Genomic DNA, 8203 nt, shown 5'->3' with positions numbered 1-8203 from the left:
AACAGGGTATTACCTGTAGAACAGGATCTAATGTGGAACAGGGTATTTATTACCTGTAGAACAGGATCTAATGTGGAACAGGGTATTTATTACCTGTAGAACAGGATCTAATGTGGAACAGGGTATTTATTACCTGTAGAACAGGATCTAATGTGGAACAGGGTATTACCTATAGAACAGGATCTAACTGGCTTTGTGGTGCATAAAAGGTGAAACTTTAAACTGGACTAGGGCAAGTGAACTTTTCTAGTGGAACCATGTGGCAGGAGGTTGTTTCTGCCAGAGATTCCACAGAAGTAGCTGCTTCTCAGCGTGTTGGGGGCTCTCAGGGCTCCAGTCCTCTGTGCCAGTTAAAGCAGAAAGCTGCAGGACAGTTCTCTCTCCTCCTTTGGCCTTGTCCCATCTCCTGCTGCCCTGTGCACACCCATCCACAGCATTAAAGTCCTTACCCACCAAAGAACTTCTTTGTATTCCATTGCTAAAAGCTGGAGGGTTGGGTGCCAAAAGAATTTCTTCTCCCCTCTTTCAGCATCCCAGGAAAGGAGTTGGGATCCTGCCAACAAACCTGGGCTGTCTTTTCTGGTAGAGGTGTCACAACAGAATTTCCTGCAGGAAAGTCCTCTGAGCCCTGAGGCAAAAGCTCCCACTAAAATAGTGTGAGGAGGCAGCAGTGTGGTTTGTGATACCAGCCAGGCTGTGTGAAGGACATCTGGGAATGTTAGAGGACTATTGCAATTTTTAGGAAATAATGATGTAGTTCTAACAATATCAGAGTCTATAATTAACATTCCTATAAACTTCAGTCACATGATGCTGTATAAATAGTTCTCCCCAGCAAAGGTGCATGTAATTATCCTTGAAAAACTTGCAGAAGACAGAGGACTTCTGCAGATAGGAAACTCTATTAAGAAAAAAGTTCCCAAATCTATACCTGTGGATGACTTTAGAAAGAATATTCATTATAGGTTACTCATTATGAAATGAAGATTAATTTTTGCAGGTTCAGGTAAGTGTCCAAACACAGCCTTTATTTTGCAAATGTAACATCCTGGGGGTTTTAATGTTCTACTGATGTCTTGCTCTGGCAGTACCAGGTTTTAGCATGTTGCTGTTGGAGCAACGTGTTGTCTGTGAGAGCAAGGCTCCTATTCTTCCATAACCAGATTTTTACCTAAAAGTAAGTGTTTTAAATATTATGATGTCCTGAATACTGCAGGTAAAAATGGAATAATATTCCAGAACTTTGCCTCATACCGTGTTGCAAACTAACATATCCTAATGAATAAATATTTTTCTAAATTGAGCACGTGGCACAGGCACAGACAGAAGGGCTTTCTTCTACAAATGACATTTTTCTCCTTGTGGCCTTGGATTTTTAATACAGCTGTGGAATAATTAAGGAGAGTGGAGTATTAATGCAATTTTATAAATAAGGTTGCCAGATGTTGTTCATTTTTCCTCTCTTTTTTGTAATGTACATCAGCATTCAAAATGTAGGCTGATAGTGGGTTGTAACTTGGAACATTTGGTCTTACATATCTAAGGTATTAAAAATTGAGCTTATGGAGATGATGTTTTGCTGATTCATTTGTTTGGATATACTCCTCACTTCTATTTCCAGTTTTGAAAAGACCAACTCTTAAATCAGATAAAAGAGCAAAAATCCAACATATATAGTCTTTCCATGAAGTCTTCTCTGAAGTAAGTAAATTGTGGGATTTATTTGTCTGTTAGTAAACAATATTCAATGTCTGAGCTCCTTCAGAATTTCCAGAGCATGTATAATTGTTTTGGACACCAATTTTCCTCTGCAGAAGTTAGTTAATGTAGTCGGATGAGATAAAAGTGTGGGAATCAGCTCAAAGCAGGAAGATGAGTGCAGGCAATGATGCAATCCATGGGAGGGTGCAAATGGGAGTATTTGTTTTCCCCACATGATCCTTGTCCTTAATGGAGGGTGGGAGGAGAAAGCAATTTGTCATTTACACCCCCTCAGTGTGGATGTACGTTTTGCTATAAAAGTTGTCTACTCAAGAGTAGAAGGCAGTTGCTAATAATTATTTTCAAACATCAGAAGCAACCTTCAGTTTTACACAAGAAGTTGGGGGGGTTAAGGCATTGCCATTAACCTTCAAAAATATCTTTTCAGACTACAGTTTAAAAATTCGGTGTATATATGCATCAAAGTACAAAAAAATTGTTCCCTCTGCACCCAAGTTGGACCTTTAATATTGTGCCAAAAGAACACAGTACTTTCTGTTTGAATCATCACTCACACAAATGCCTCATTTAAAAACACAGGAGAGATTTCATGTTTGATTCTTGGGCTGATGAGACCACCCCTGCAGATTTATAGATTTTCTAAAATGGTCCAGTTAATATATGAGAGGCATCACTCATTTCCTGAATTGTGCCGTGGGAAATGTTCAGCCCTGTATCTCGTGTGCCCTCCTCTATCATCCTTTCCCAACTGGAGACTTTGGGTGTGGTAGAAGGTTCCAGCAGGCCTTGAGAAGTCTCTTGGCCTTCTGAGTTGGTCCTTCCCTGTGGTACCACAGTTCAGCTTCCTGGCAGAAGTGCTTAGTTTCTTATTAAGGTTAAATCTGAACTGGGGTAAACAACCTTTGTGTTGCTGTAACCAATTTTTGATGCCAAAGCGTGATATTGAAGATTTTTATCCTTTTTATTTAACTTTGACTTGCTTTCATTGACTTCAACGTGGAAGAAAACAGCTGTGAATGATGTAGTAAAAGTTTAAGTCTTGAGACTTAGTAAATAATTTATATTTTCACTTTGTTGATTTCTGTGGGAAAAAAAGGGCATTGCCTGCTTACACCTGATTGCACCTGTCTTTTCAAAATGGTTGTTTTCACTTGAGTTCTGTTCATTTTGTGATTTAAATAGATCACTCAAGAATTGATGTATTTGTTTTTGTCATATTTACATCAGCCACAGTTCCCATTTAAATAGAAATTGTTATTCCTGCCTGGATGTTGCTTCCCTCAGCAAGGACTGGTGTTACCCTCATGGTTCTATATCACAGTTTCCTGTGTGTCTCTGAACATCTACTCTTAGGAGAAGTGAAAATAAATTTCTTGGTTCTTTTTATAGCTGATAAGAACACTGAGCTTTAAGAAAACAGTTCTTCTTCTGGGGCTTCTTAATCTCAGTTTCCCAGTATTCTACCCTAGTCTAATTTAATTGCAAATGAAACTAAACATCCCCCTGTCCTTTCTGTATAGGAAAGATTTGCCATGTTTGACTTAGTTACTTGTGTGATCAGGAACTCCTTTTTTTGTGTGATAAATTTAATAGGGAAATAATAAACTTTTCTGCAGAACTGTGATGGATACTAACCTGATTTTCGAAATTTGCAGATTAAGGGTTTTTTCCTTCATAATTTTAGTAGTAGTGGAAGTGAGAAATAAGTCTGTTTAACTCTATATTGGCAACAGTTGCCCCCTATGTTTTCTTCACGTATTTGCTTAATGTCACCCATGTTACACTGAAGTAACCTTCAAAGGTGATCCAGACTGAAAGATCCAGACTCAGTGTGCAAGACTGACATGATGATGTCAACCCCCTCCTCCTCAGATGCCCTGTGCTGAGTGGAGTGGGTCAGGTAATACAAACTGGGGCAGAAGTAGGGGGTGGGATGTTTTAGGTGCTGTATAAAATCTGCACTATTGTTTGTGCCTCCTTCCAATAGTGATGGAAATCCCTGGACTTCGGCCATTTGAATAAATAAAACTGAGCCAGATGTGGTTCGCTGTCGGATGTACTTAATCCATAAACACAGCACTTGGTCTGCAGGAGACACCAGGGACAGAAGAGTGATGGAGATCAGAAAGAGAAGATGAAGAGCATTCCTGGATGGACGTGGGAAGGAAAAGATCTGCACTGCAGCCTGCCCGGGCAGAGCTGCTGTAGAGCCCTGCAGAGGCAGCACTGGCAGTGCTGTGCAGGTTTGGTGGAGTCTCAGGAAGAACTGAGTTCTGATGAGGTGGCACCAGCTTTGTGCCAGCAGGGCCTCGTTACCCTCCTGCCACCACAGACTCTGCTGTGTGAGGAGCTCTTGGGCCTGCAGGATCTCCAGAGTGTTGAATCCAGTAACTTTTGAAATCATTCCTGCTGGTGGGAGTAACTGAGCTTGTGGAAGCAGAAAGGTTGCAAGAAATCACTGAGTTCTGGGAGCTAAAAGGTTTTTGAATATCATTGCATGGGTACAGTTCTCCCCATCTGTTTCTGGTCTCTCTTTCTTTTCCTAGAACAATTGTAACAGAAGCATTTTATTTATGGAAGCATTTAGCAGGAGGTTCCCTGAAGTATGAATGATTTCATTGAAATCACTAGGACAAAAGGCAGGTGTTCCATGGGTTGCACCAGGACACCTATTCTGAGTTGGCAGCTCACTGGGAGTGAGAATCAGCTTGCAGTGCCTACATGAAAATTATACTTGGTTCTGCTAACACCATGAAAATCTACTCTGAGTCCTGGAATCAGTTTTGGCCTTTCACTTGGCCATCAAAATCCCTTTTCTGTTTTGTTTTTCATGGCTGCATGCAGTAATTACAGTCACATTTCCATCTCTTCCTTCTCCCCACCCCACTCTCTCCAATAAGGAACCATTTGTACAACTTGAAGATGATTGTTTTTTGAGAATGTTGCCAATATAATCTAAAAATCCATTGAGTTTCACTGCAGTCAGAAAGTTGTGCATCCTCTTTTGTATCCAAATCCTCAGAGCCTTAGGGGAAAAAGCCTTTGAAGTGAAATGTAAAAAGAATGTTAATGGTTTATGCAGAAAGACAGAATTTGGAGGGGATGAGAAAGGAGAGAGAGAAACAAGTATGATGTGCTTTTTGCAATTGCACTGATGGCAAATGTGGCACATAAATTCTGTCTTTCCTGATCACCTTTGTATCACCCCACTGGTTTCAGTGTCTTGAGTTGTCTCCAGGTGCTGCCACAGTGTTGGTGCTGTGGAGCACTTGGATTCCTACCCAGTGTGCACATGGAGATGTGTAGGTGTAAAATCTTGCCCAGCTGTACAAACCAAAGCCTTGCGAGACAGTGAATCCTCCCGATAAATCCTGAGTTTTTCAGAAAAGTCTGCTTCTTTCCTTCCATGGTGGGATGTTTCTGATAACTGCCTTGTGTCTAAATGTTTTCATGCTCAGCTAGTCCAGCTTTCATTTTACCTTGTTTGTATTTAAAGAATTTCTGATTTTTTACTTCTCTTAAATAGACTGGGAAAAATTGGCATTTCTGTAGTTTCTGTGAGAAAGGGGTTTTATTTTCTGTTCTGCTAGTTGTTGGTTCTGCTCTGCAGTGCTTCATCATCTGTCATTCCTGGAGGGAGAGGGGATGATCAACTCCCTGTCCCTGTTAATGGGAATGGGGAATGCTTTGCTTTCCTGGTAATGTTGGTGCCATATCACCAGGACAGGGTATTGATTTGCTTGACTGCTGGTGTGTGATGCATGACAGAAAGAGAAATGGAACTTTGTGAACGTGGAGTAAATGGTGCTGCTGCTGATACAGAACTGATTGAGGGAACAGCAATCAATCAGATTCTCTCTGCTGGTACCAGTGCTACCTTCAGGAAACCAACAGTTGTTTCACAGTTTAAATCAAAGAGTGTCCTGTGCTTAACTCGGATTCTTACAAAAATGACTTGGAGAATTTTTGGGTTTAGTCTGCTTTGCTTTGTACCTTATCAACATGTGATCTGATAATTTAGAAATCTTGAGCTGACATTCACTAATTCTTCTTTTTTCTTGTCAAAGAGCCACAGGTTATTTTTTCTAGATTGCTTATTACTATTTTAAATTGGTTGGTCTTTAAATAATTTTAACTTGTAAATAGAGTTGGTTTTAGTCTCAAATATCTGCAGAAGGAGTTTATCATAGCCATAGATATTTGGATTTCAATATCTGTAAAGCATCTACTAGAGACATGAACAGGCCCATTCTCTCTTCTGGCAGATATTTTGCAGGTATTAGACTTATAGCCAGTTATCTTTGGGTACTTTAGCAGTACACAATAGCATTCATGCATAGGTGACTGTAATGTTCTTTTCTCTCCTCCTCCACCTTATGAAATGAATGGGATAATTTATCCTTTTTGGAAAGAGAGAGAAGTGTTTTAGTGAAAGCTTAAAGAGACTTCCTGAAATTCCTGGATTGATCCCTGCTCCCAAGTCCTGTCACTCAGGGTGGTCTCAGCTCAGCCTTTGCCCCGTGGAAGCCCCTGAGCAGCAGGAATTCTGCACAGGAATTCTGCACAGCTCCTCCCAGAGCCCCCAGAGCTGCAGTTTGGAATCTTTGGCTGGAGTTTCAAGGGAGTTCATTTCTGCTCAGGAGGTGGTTGGGGATATGTGCTTGGTATTCAGGCTGTGGGAGTGCAGGGAGGAGCTGAACCACGTCTGCCTGGGAGAGGTTGGTGCTGCAGCCCTTGGCAGTCCTGGAGTTCTCCCTGTGAACCCTGGGATGATCAGACCAAGGCCAAACCTTCCCAGGCAGTTGGACAAAATAGTTCTACGAGCAGATGTTCTAAATAATACAGTAAAATAAAGAGCCATTTGGGCTTTTTATAAACATATTTTCTCTTACATAGAAAAATGGCTTTTTCCTTTCTGAAATTTATTTTAGCATTTGTTTTTTCAGAAACGAAAATAAAAGATTGATTTATTAGTTGGGAAGTCTATCAGTTAGATTACCTCACAAATAAATAAATTACCTTTGTTAATCCCACCAAGTTCAGTAAATGGTATTAGAATTTGGAACTTGCTGTTGGAGGGCAGGGTAGATTTCAGACAGAATATCAGCAAAACTTGTCCATATCACAAAGGGTGAACCCTTACAACAAGGTAATATTACTCTCCCTAAACTCTCTAAGGATCTTCTTTTATACTTTTCATAACATTCAGTGCAGTAAGTTGCTTTTACAACTCAAGATCAACCAATTTAATCATTCTCCTTTATTTTCGATTTTATTTTTCTCTCTGAGAGCCCAGAGCGAGACCTGACAAATATAAAGTATTGATTGACAAGGAAACAGGAGTGAGCTGTCTGCCTGTTCTCTGAAGGTAGACCTGTGAGCAGGCAGGTGAAAGGTGCCACGACAAGCTGAGGGATGTCAGATCTGCAGAGTCTGCACGTCCCTCCCACCACGACACCTGGAAAAATGAGCCCAGAACTGACTGCACTGAGTGCAGCATTTGTGCTTCACACGGTCAGGGCACAAATGTTCTCCCCTCAGCCAGCCTGTGAAGTGGGGCTGTGCTGCCATGAGCACAGTCATTAGTGAGCTCCATCCCTGTGCCAGGGATCTGCCTGGAAAAGGGCCTTTTACAGCAAATGAAGGAGCTCTTGCAGTGTTTAAAATCCAGTATCCTGCAGGAACTGCCTGTCTACAGCCAGTGCCCCAGTACTGACAGGAATTTCCCTTCCCTTCCCACTGCTGCTCCCCTGGGAGAAGGGGCACAGGAGGGGAAATATTCCCATTATGGAAGGTGAGGAGAACCTTCTTTCCCTGCAGGATTTGGGAACGTGACAGAAGCTTTTGTTATCGACAGGTTCAGTGTTTGCTGGGATGCAGCTTTTCCAGGAGTGCCCTGAGAACCCGGGGGGGCCAGGCAGGAGGAGACCTCACCCCTGCAGCCCAGGGAGGGTGGGGGAGTTGCCAGGGTGGGACCTGAACAGAGTCACAACTTGGCAGAAATCTTCACCACGAGAAGCAGTTGGCCTAAAAAAGTTAAATTAAAGACTAGAATTTCTTGTCAAAGGTTCTCAAGCTGTGTTTCATAGCTCAAGTCTGTTAGTTCAGAAACTGCAGTAATCTCAGTGACAAGTACAACTATTCCTCTTTTCTTTAAACGCTCAATATTTTCTCAGTATTTCAGGTCATTTTCAAGGAAGCAAACTTTTTAAGTGTGCTGCTCTTTTATTGTGTGCCTTTTGCTGTCTTTGTATTGGAGGGAAATAGAATGATGTGCAGAAACAGTTTTATAGATTCTGTGCATAGTGCATTATTCCTTGAAACTAAGTGGTATTTGAGCAATCTAAAATGGTGTTTAGTGTATAATTTTGTCCTTTGTGGATGAGAACTTAAAATCATGATTTTATATATATATATATATATATATATATAAAATTTTATTATCTCTGTTTCCAAAAAAGTCACAGTCATTATTTGATGT

The 8203-nt window shown here is 41.1% G+C and overlaps 1 protein-coding gene across 9 annotated transcripts in view; it reads left to right on the top strand.

The window, feature by feature from the left end:
* Window positions 1-8203, top strand: part of GABRB2 (gamma-aminobutyric acid type A receptor beta2 subunit) — a 159660-nt gene that overhangs the window by 131823 nt on the left and 19634 nt on the right. The gene's annotated exons all lie outside the window — the stretch shown is intronic.

The sequence above is a fragment of the Lepidothrix coronata genome, unplaced genomic scaffold (genome assembly GCF_001604755.1).
Source record: "Lepidothrix coronata isolate B3197 unplaced genomic scaffold, Lepidothrix_coronata-1.0 Scaffold223, whole genome shotgun sequence".
In the NCBI taxonomy this organism is placed as follows: domain Eukaryota; kingdom Metazoa; phylum Chordata; class Aves; order Passeriformes; family Pipridae; genus Lepidothrix; species Lepidothrix coronata.
Note: the sequence above shows the minus strand (reverse complement) of the source record. Positions and strands in the feature narration are given on the sequence as shown.